Raw genomic sequence first — 10,383 nt, forward strand, 5'->3', positions numbered from 1 at the left:
TGAGGAGTCACGTGTGTGTGTATTGAACTGAGGACCTAGGAACGATGGAGAGTCTTCGTCCCACCGTAGCTCTGAGTGGTTCACAGCCCCACAATAGGCCACAGCAGTCCACCCAAGTCATCGCCGCCCCAGACCGAACCCAGGGTTATTGTGCGGTTTGGTCACCAGTGGACACCCCGGGAACGTCTCATACCAGGCGAGTGTAACCCCAATGTTTGCCTCATAGAGTAATTAGGGTGTACGCGTATGTGGAGACAGTGTTTGCGCAGCAATCGCCGGCATAGTGTAACAGGCGGAATAAGGGAAACCAGACTTCATGCGCCGAGGCAGATGAAAAAGCGCCTTAAAAACCATCCACAGACTGGCCGGCACACGGGACCTCGACACTAATCCACCCAGCGGATTCGTGTTGGGGTCAGGCACGCCTTCCCGCTCGGGAAGCAGCACGTTAGACCGCGCTGCTAGCCGGGCAGGCCGAGGAGTCACGTAATTTATCGTTGTAGGAGTATGTGATAACAAATTCAGACCAAATGAAATACACAAGTCAAAACAAAGGATGACCAACTAGACGCACCAGTATGTAGTGTACCCCTTCTAGTGACAACGCAGGCGTGTATTCTAGCATCCTGCACCCTGCGATAGATTGTCCCAAGCATCTTGCTCCTTTTGTTGCTATCCGGCATGGTTATTGAAGGCGCTGGAGAATGAGTAAGTTCCCGCTTCATCATATCCCATAAGTGTTTAGTTTGCGAGTTATCTGGTGATATTGCTGGCTAGGTCAGTTCTTGTGCGTAACAAAAAGGACGTTGCATCACAGCAGCCGTATGTGGACGTGCCGAAGACATGCAAATAGCTCAGAAATAACAACACTTACTGGTTACTTTACCTTGCAGTAACACCAGGTGCGACCGCCAGTTGTAACTGATGGCCTACCAACAACATGTAACCAGGATGTTACGTAAGTATCGTGAAAGAATGCATTCTGGAACAGGCAGCTCAGCAGGTCTATGCCATACAAGTGTACATTCATCACTCGCTTACCCTCATCAATGAAGACAACAGAACGCGTTCCACTCTCCAATCAACTGTTTCACGACACCAGGGAAGGCTTGGCGGTGACGTGATGTCAGTGGTAGCCTGCTCAGAACCATACTTGATCTTAATCCTACTGCGAGGAGGCTGCTCCTCACGGTCTCTGATGATGCGACAGGTTTAGGATGTATGCTAATCTTCCTAAGTTCATTGCTGGAAGCACCGAAAGACGACCGAGACACTGTGTCCAACATGAGCAGCAATGCGTCGATGCATCCATTCAGTTTGTAGCAGCCCTGGTCAAATGGCTTAAGCTGTTCAACAGGAGTACGTATTCATCGGTGGGGTACGACCGTACACCAGAACAAATGTTGCAAACAATGTTCACTTCTGAATTCGGCAGGGTTACTGCCCACAGAGTCAAAACAGAAAGGGCACAGAAAGGCCACCTGAGCGCCATCTGATCGCCGATGACCATGACATATGAATCACTAACACTTCAGCCTTCCAGTATGCACGTATTTTACCATGAATGTATGTATTTATTTATTTATTTATTTAATTTCGGCAGTTTGTACTGGGAGGTAGCTTCAGTTTTAATATAAAGGGTGTCCCATTGATCTTGCTAACCCAGAATTACTTTAGTGTGATGCACTGAATGAAAAAATGTTGCAGCAAATATTTTTCAACGTTATTGACTAGTTCTTATGTATTCTTACAGATGTAGGAGATACAGGGTAGGGGTTAAATTTGTTAAATGCAGCGTCGGCCGCTGCGGACGAGCGGTTCTAGGAGCTTCAGTCCGGAACCGCACTACTGCTACGGTCGCAGGTTCGAATCCTGCCTCCGGCATGGATGTGTGTGATGTCCTTAGGTTAGTTAGGTTTAAGTAGTTCTAAGTCAAGGGGACTGATGACCTCAGATGTTAAGTCCCATAGTGCTTAGAGCCATTTGAACCATTTTGTTAAATGGATCAATGCACATTTTATTCAAGTATACACTCAACATCTCCAAGAGCTATTCAAAAATGTATCACACTGTAACATTTTATCCACGAAACTAGTAGCAATTGAAATCGTAAATAATACATAACGTCTCTAATTTAAATGTAAGTTCTGTGCATTTCATTAACTATATTATTTAACCTCTTCAAGGCACGTTTGAACAATTTACAAATTACCAATAAATATTGAACGCAACAATACTGCGCTGTACAGACATTGGATCCTTTTAGTGTCAGTGTTAGTGTATTACAGTATGCAATGCAGAAGTAACATGGTCCTTTTTAGTAACTTTTATTGTGATGCTACCACTACATGAAAAACAGAGCACTTACAACACATGCTCAAAGTCGTGACTATTCGATTCATACATAGGGTCACTCTATGGATGAAGGACGCCCTACATCGAGCTACTACTTCCTCTGTGATGACTGTACAACCATCAATAATGCCTTTTTGGAAGGTGACCATTAACAGCCGTCAATTTATGTATAAAATGCATGTTTGACCATCAGTTGCTTTTTTTGTTTAAGATAAAAAATATCTACCGTTTTCAGTCACAGACGGATTAGGATTAAAACAGTCTAGGTCACAACATCACGTCTGTCATTACTTAAATAATGACCATGTCTCTTATGCAGATGTGATGTTGTCGCCTAAACTGTTTTTAACCCTAATCCGTGAACATGGTCTCTGACTGAAACCGGCCGACATTTGGGTTTCAAATAAAAAAGGAGCTGATGGTCAAACACGCATTTTATGCGACAGTACTTGGTGCTGCGTGTTATCAGGTGATGTAAGAACATTTTGGTAGACAGCATCTTTGATTGCTGCCCACAGAAAAAAAAATCAAATGGCGTAAGGTCCAGAGGTCGGGCAGGCCAACTAACTGGCCCATCACGCCCAATTCACCTACGAGGGATCTTGATTCCAGAATTTCTCGTACTCGTAAGGCGTTATGTGCAGGGCATCCATGATGCTGATATCACATGACCATCCTCTGATATAGAGTTAAGGCGTCCAAGAGGAGAGGAAGAGTATGTCTTAAAAATCTGGTATATTGTCTACCATTTTGGATGGCATTTACAAAGAAAGGTACGACAATTGTATCTCTAACAATTCCGTACCAAACATTAACGTTCCATGGACGTTGATGCTCTACCTGTCAGAGCCATCATGGATTGTTGATGGACCAATAACGCATATTTCTCGTATTGACAATTTCTTTGCTGGAGAATGACATCTCGTTGGTAACACGAACATCTGGGAAGAAATTAAAATTAGTCAGAAGTTGTTGATGAGCCAACTGACAAAATTGAATCCAATTGTTAAAGTTATTTCCATGGAGTTCTTGGTGCAAATGAACATCGTAAGGATGGAATTTATGACGTTTGCAGAATGCGATGTGCACTTCTTTTCGAGACTCCAGCTTCATGTTGAATTTGTCGTGTGCTGACTTGAGGATTCATGGCTACTTCAGCGAGCACAGCGACCTCAGCAGCTGCGTCTGTTCGTGTTCTACGACGACTTCGAAGTCTTGCATTTACACTTCCCGTTTCACGTAAACGAGAAATGAGACGACCAAACATCCGGCGAGAAGGCAATGGTTTTTCAGGGAATCATCTGTTGTAGTCTACACACTGAACAGAATGTCGCCCGCCTACAGCAAAATTACAGTACAGGTATGTACAACAGAGTACAAGATAGACATAAAAACACAATAATCATAATTTTCTCTAACAGTACTGGACATAAAAATGCAAATTACTAAATCATTTCCTGGCAACGAACTTTCTCCGTAGCCCAGCGAAATTTCTATCGTATCGTCATGCGTTACACGACAGAAGCTGTTTTCACAGTATATACTACAGCCATTCTGTTGCTAAGTTACTATGATGCTCGACTACACCGATATGCAGCGTACTTTACGCTAAAGCAACAACAAATGACGAGTGCGGAGCGGAGGAAGAGGAATACCTGTGTTTACGTGAGTCGGAAATCATAAACAAAAGCCACACCTCCACTACAGCACAACATTGGGTACATAATGTATACAATCAAGGTTCAGTTTCTTCACAACCTGTGTACTCTTTACCGTTTGAAGATTGACAAAATTATACAATGTGTTACATTTTTGAATAGCTCTTGGAGAGGGTAAGTGTATTCTTGAATAAAATAAATATGGTTCCATTTTAAAAATTTAACGTCTACCCCGTATCTCCTACATCTGTGGGGATACATAAAACGTATTCCCTCAGCAGGAACTACCATGTGATGTTAAAAAACGTTGGTCGAAACAATCAGAAAAAAGTTATTTTTAGTGAGCAAGGTAAACGGGACACCCTGAATACGGTCCAGATAATTAGCTCTTTTATATGCAGTTAAGTTAGGCCTTATTTCTCTAAAGGAGTTTTCAAATTTCTTGGTAATATATGATCCTTATTCTTGCCAAATCCTTATTTACCTCAAGTGAAAATAACTGGCTTTCGGTAGAACCGCTAGATGCAGGGTATGATCTGATGCATGATGTAGTTTTTTCCGTTGTAGTGATCGAGGATTGTGAAAGCAAATGAGGCTCTTCACTGGTTTTTCAGTATCTGCATTAAATACAGGAGGGCAGAGAAGCAGCATGAAAAGATTCCTGCACCACAGGCTGAATAATATGACGCTAAGAAAGATCTAGGCAGGTTAAAGCGGAAGAAAGGTGAAGTCAGGTGCGAAGGGGCAAGAGGTAATAGATTGAATGGGCAAAGGACTTCTTCCGGCAGCCTTGTGGTAAATGTGCCGAGTAAATGTGATCGCTTGGAGATGTCGTTGTCTAAATGACGAAATGCAATGTGTTGCTTCAGTTGGAAACGGGTGAGCCCCATGCAGATGTAAGTGTAGGCAGGGCACACCAACTTTTCAGTAAGAATTTGAAAACTGAGAATGCAGGGGAGTTAGTACACAGAAAGAGAGTTTTGTTAGGCAGTTATCATGATATTTGTGCAAACCAACTTTAAGAAGATGAACTAGAATCAGAACACCAGATCACAACTTTTTTTAAGCCTAGTGTTGGCCTGTGTCAGACAGAGTGTTAGTAGGTAAAGTTTTCACCAAAAAAGACACCGTGATAATAGTATTATTAGCCGGTCAGTAGTATTGATAGAGACCCTTAGTACAAGAGAAGCGCGTCCTAGTAAAGATAGTATCGGCATCGAAACATTTTAGTGTCCTCAGCCACCATGAACTAGCACATTTTATTACATAACTGTTATTGAAGTAATAGTTCTTGCTGTTACCGTGTGTATCTCACGGTTACGCTTAGGGATATAACGCTTTCTGAACTTGGCTGTGAGGAGAAAATTTGCGATCTCTCGTCGGTAAACACAGAAACCAATCAATAATCTCCATAACTTCGCGTGTGATGTATACATTTAAAGCTGCACTGAAGAAATTCTGATCAGAATTCGAGGTGAAGTAGTCTTTCGAAACAGTGATTCTGTAATTGACTACAGGCTGTTTGTCTTTTAGAGTGTAGGAAGTGTAATCTCTGTAATATGTACAATATGAGCAAATTATATGTTTTGTCTTTGTCATATAATCTCTTTGGTTATCTTTAAAATTAAATAATTTTATTTAAATAATTTTGTGTAGAACTACCAATATGCTCAAATGTTCTGTTTTAATTAATATGTTTGGTTTTTATTGTGTAATTGCTGATCCTCACTTAGGGTTCTTAGTTATTTTGTATGTAAAAGGTGTCGTGGTTCTCCTCGGGAACGGAAGAATGCAGCGCGCGCAAATTGTGGTTGGCATGGATAGAAAGGTGGAACAAAGAGTCAGTCGGGGACGAGCTACCAAACCTGCAACTGCTCATGTAAAAATGGTGTATTGTGCTGGTTCCGAGAGAGGCTTTTCCCGACGCTTTCCAATGCCTCGGTTGGATGGATAAAGAGCTGGAACTATTCTGGAATTGGTATCTATCATCGCCACCAAGAAATGGCAGAGTCCAGCAATTCTACCTGCAAATCCACCTGCCAACATGCAATCGTACCACATTGCGCAATCACTGTAATGGAACACTATAGTAATGTACAGTGAAGGATCAGCTCATAGGATGTTATAGTGTACCAAAATACAAGGTAAAATTTGACTGAACTCTTGTACCTACCGTGATTTATCCTCAGTCACATATTCACTTAGGGTCCCTCCCACGCTAAAGTGTTTACCGAGTGTCCTTTACTGAAGGCATATTAAAATTAATATGGCATTAGAGTGTGCTAAAACTAATATTGTTTGTTGAAAGGATCTTACAAATATCTCAAATTTGTGTTTCACTGCAGTAAAAGTTCAGAACTGCGACTGTTGAGAGTTATATGTTCATGCTTGCTAAGTACTTGTTTCTCTAGTGTATTGAAAGTGTGTTTAGTTTGCTCTGCTACAGTGGTCAAGATTAAGGGCCCCCCTCCATTGAAAGTAGCTCAAATGCACAAAGTTACTTAATTATAGAAAGTTTTAATTACTCTTGCTATTCAAGTCAAATTCTGTACAATATTGGGTTCCTCTTGTGTATTCAAAGTGTATATTAACAGTGTAATAGGCTCCACAGTTTATCCTTTATGCTCATGATAAATAACAATTAATAGAAAAACCGCTATCTATGAAAACAGTAATTTTTTTATTCAAAATTCAGTGAGAAATTGTTTGTTAGTGAAATACATTTAACTTTCATTCTACATAGAAAAGTATTTAGCTGAGAGAGACTTAACCTATGACCAGTTCATAATTTTGCTGTGAACTACATTTACAATTTTTTGTCAGATAGTAAAATGTTGGAAAAGTAATACTGAGCCTATGTCCAATTTATGATTCTACAGTGAATATTAATAGTAATGTGATTAAGTCCATTCAGTTTGAATAAGCCCTGAAAGTAATAGTGTGTATGGTTATCTGTTATATTTATGCAAATAGTTTCTTGTGTTCTGTCAGTTCCAACCTTACCGTGAGCATATGCAGGTGTAAGAGTTCATTGCACTCTCCAGTGACAAAATATAGGCTGTGTTTGTCCATTGAAGTTACTTAATTTCAGTTCTTGAATAAGAATGTTACTCATTCTCTTGACTAATTAAGCTGGCGACCGTTTTCTTTATTGTTTGAACAGTGTAGATAGGTAAAACATTGTTTGTTACTGTTTAAATATTTACGTAATTTTGACTTTCACTTCCGATAAGCCACCTCCGTTAGGTATATCACGGACAACACAACTAAATTCCTCTCAGAGGGTAACACTGCTCTGATTCTTTATACTGCAAATGTTTTAATAAAAATGATTTCTTTTATACGAACTACCTCCAGCTTTGAGGTTATAGTATAAAAGTAGCAGGCGGTAGTGTTACATGTTAACTACAAGATTTAGATCACTGTTGTTCAAAAACCTTAATATAGTAACTATGGCAATTCAGCATCACGCCTCCAGTGCTGAAAAGTTATTAATAGGAAACATATCTATTTTGCTGTTACAGTAAAGTAATAATTTTAAGTAATTTGCTATGTCCTGCTATTCGTTGTATGCCCGATCACGAACGTTCAGTGTGATCGAACCAATTGTAATTTGTTCTTCACAGCCAAATTGCTAGAAAAAAGAATTTCAAATAAATCAACACCCTTAACTTCTTTATTGAATTTCAATTTAAATTACACTAGAGAACGTCTAAGGCGTTGCATTCATGGACTGTACGGCTGATCCTGGCGGAGGTTCGAGTCCTCCCTCGGGCATGGGTGTGTGTGTTTGTCCTGAGGATAATTTAGGTTAAATATTGTGTAACCTTAGGGACTGATGATCTTAGCAGTTAAGTCCCATAAGATTTCACACACATTTGAACATTTTTGAACACCAGAGAACACATAAATACTCCCTCCTAAACCAAAGAAAAAAAGTATAGGACGATAAAACTTTCAATTTACTTTCTCTGTCATTTCAGTAACGAAAAAGAATATTTTCGTTCGTTTATTCAATAATCGTTTATACCCACTTTAAACAAATGACACAAAAAATTTTACAGAATTTCAGGACATGGTGTTCCCTGACAGATTGAAATCTTCATAAGAAGAGTTAATCTGGAGGTGGCACGGTTGCTTATGTCGTGAGCAGGGTCACGCTTCGGTCGTTGTCCTACTAATTCTGTCAGTGGATGGGGCTCTACTAGGTGTGGCCTCAACCTCAACAGGAAAGGAAAGGGAAAAGTGGCCGGGCTAGCAACAGAAAATACAAGGTGGTAAGGTACAGTCATGAATGGTAAAGTACTAATGGTTACAGGTGTCAGAGAAGCACTTTTTTGAAGGTAGGGATTGCAGTAAGAAATAATGTTTTGAAGGAAATCGGTGAAGTAAATAAAAAAGCCCAGTTCTAGCATAAGGCGTACAGACAAAAAGTTAATTGTTGAAAATTTTTGGCAGTAATCATAAACATATTTTACATTCATTTTTATATACATCAACAAAATAGGAGTGGATACGTCCCCTTGACAGATATGCATGTTTGAGTATTGGGAGACCAGAGGTCTGTTAAATGGTACTGGATATAGGATAGCGTTAAACGGTTGTAGAGCAGAAATGAAGAATAGGGGAGTTTTCATATTAATGCTGAATACTATACGCTTAAGAACACAGGCTTGAATAATTCTTGCTCAGAGAGGAACCTGAAGGAATGTTCAGGAGGAGTAAAATTTATTAACAAACCATTTGTAAAAATAAATGAACATAATGAACATGGAGGCAAGTGTAATTCATTCATAAATCACTTCGAAACGCTACTGGACAAAACATTCAAATTAGAGTCAGACACAGCCAATGGTAAGGTCTTTATAGACAGGCCTAATGAAAAAAAAGTAGAAAAACCGTCTGGGGCATAATTCTCGAATAAATTCTAACTTCTAATTAATAAATTTCCTCGAGACGGAACATCTTCTGTCCACAAATCAGCAAGGGTTTAGAAACCATTGCCCGTGAGAATCTCAGCTTACCATTTTCTCATGAAGGTCAACAGGCACATTCCATGTTCCTAGATTTCCGGGGAGCACATGACACGGTACGGCACTGCAGACTTTTAACGACAGTAGAAGCATATGGAATAGTTTCCCTGAAATGTGAGTGGCTCGAAGACTACTTAAATAATAGAATCCATTAAGTTGTCCTCGACAGCAAATGTTCATCAGGGTATCGTCAGAAGTGCCCCACGTAAGTACGATAGGACCGCTGTTATTTTCTGCACACAGGTACATAAATGTGTAAGGTGAGCGGCTACCTGCGGCTGTTTGCTGATGATGCTGCGGTGTACGGGAAGATAACGTCATTGAGTGGCTGTAGGAGGACAAAAGATGACTTAGACAAAATTTATAGTTGTTGTGATGAATGACAGTTTCCGCTAATTGTAAAAAAAATGTATGTTAATGCAGACCAGTAGGAAAAACAATCCAGTAATGTTCGAATACAGCATTAAGGGTGTACTGACTGGTACAGTCACGTTCTTTAAATATCTCGGGGCAACGTTGTAAAGTCATATAAAATGGAATGCTCACTTCAGGACAGTAGTAGGAAAGGTGAATGTTGTTTTCCCCGAGGTATTTGCATTACTTGGAAAGGAAGGTGACTTGCCTTTTCAGCAAGACAACGCACGTCCACATCCGGCTGCTGCGACACAACGTTCTTTTGTTATGTACAACAACTGCCTTGGCCAGCAATACGACCAGATATCTCGCCAATTGAACGCATATGGGATATGATGAAGCGGGAACGTACTCGATCCCAGGGCCTGCAGGAACCACTGTCGCTTTGCAACAAAAGCAGCAAGATTCTTGGGACAATCTATCACAGGATGCCACCCGGCATCTTTAAGATGGTTTGCATGGTTTCTAGGTGCTTCAGTCCGGAACCGCGCAGCTGCTACGGTCGCAGGATCGAATCCTGCCTCGAGAATGGAGGTGTGTGATGTCCTTAGGATAGTTAGGTTTAAGTAGTTTTAAGTCTAGTGGATTGATGACCTAACATGTTAAGTCCCATAGTGCTCAGAGCCATCTGAACCATTTGAACGTGTCGTTTCCTTCTTACTTGTCAACAGCAAGAGCAGTTTCGGATTTTCCGTCTTTGTCACCGAGCATAACAGTAATAACATGCTGAATATAGGAGTTTGAGGGCTCCAGTCTGAAGGGATCTGTAAACTGCAGCAGATGACACCGCACGAGCGTAACCGATATATCTGGGCATGCGGAGTGCCGGTCAGCTGTTAGGCTGTACGGAGGACCGGTGCTGAGGTTGCGGCAGCACTTCTCGAGTGGTTCCTGTCAGACGAGATTGCCGCCGAGAGCCGTGG

The sequence above is a fragment of the Schistocerca nitens genome, chromosome 2, assembly GCF_023898315.1.
Source record: "Schistocerca nitens isolate TAMUIC-IGC-003100 chromosome 2, iqSchNite1.1, whole genome shotgun sequence".
Classification (NCBI taxonomy): Eukaryota; Metazoa; Arthropoda; class Insecta; order Orthoptera; family Acrididae; genus Schistocerca; species Schistocerca nitens.